Below are 984 nucleotides of genomic sequence, written 5' to 3'. Positions count from 1 at the left end.
GAGAGAGAGAGAGAGAGAAGGAAGAGAGAGAGAGAGAGAGAGAGAGAAAGTAAAAGAGAGATAACATGAGAGACAGACAGAGTAGGGGAGAGGGAATAAGGAGCGGGGGCAAGGGCGCCTACTGACTACAATTTTATTATGCTAAGATGTTGACAAAGATAACAGAGTAACATTACTAAGGTCAGTACAGGATCACAACCCAGTGGCGAGAGTCATCATGCAGGCTCTAGTTTTTCCGGGGACTAATCTGTTACGTCAACTTAAACAACATCAGGGAATCTGCTTCATCGGCCGGGTGGGCGGCTGGGGTAGGGGTAGGGGGAGCGTAAGGGGAAGACAGGGAAGCTTGAAGGTGGGGGTGGGGGAGGGGTTGGAGGAGGGGTGTCTGGGGTAAATAAAGTACAAAATGTACATGCATGTACATGTATTTATAATCATTGCTTGGGATGAGATCGAGGCAAGGACTATAGAATAATCTCATTATAGCTTCTATTCTATTATTTTTATTCTACTTTATAACTTCCGTGCACTGAGGGTTGTAGTTTAAGTTAAAAGATTTACTCACGTTAAATCTGTGCGTGTTGTATTCACATAATTAATAAAGGGCGTTTTTTTCGTTCTCTCAAAGAACCTCAAGAGTGCGGCGAGTGTAGCAAAAGGCTAAACATGACCATTACTCAGATTTTTTAGCAGACTCTCTCGACCACCATGACTGACACAAGGTTAGAGTTTGCGTGTTATCTTGCTCAGGTGAGTCGTAAAAACTTCACATTTTTAAGTGGGTGGTTGGTGGGTGCTCTGGTGTGGTTTGCTTCTTCTTTCCTATCAAACATATCTACGTGTATCGTCATTATCTACCCTCCCCCTTTTTCGTGTTTGTGTTATTCTCTTGTAACACCTCTAATCTTCGGTACTGATTGTGTTGCAAGTGGTACAGATAAAGAGGTACAGAGAGAGGGGGGTGTACACGTTCAGAAGTGTGTG

The sequence above is a fragment of the Aplysia californica genome, unplaced genomic scaffold, assembly GCF_000002075.1.
Source record: "Aplysia californica isolate F4 #8 unplaced genomic scaffold, AplCal3.0 scaffold00122, whole genome shotgun sequence".
In the NCBI taxonomy this organism is placed as follows: Eukaryota; Metazoa; Mollusca; class Gastropoda; order Aplysiida; family Aplysiidae; genus Aplysia; species Aplysia californica.
This window is presented reverse-complemented; position numbering follows the sequence as displayed.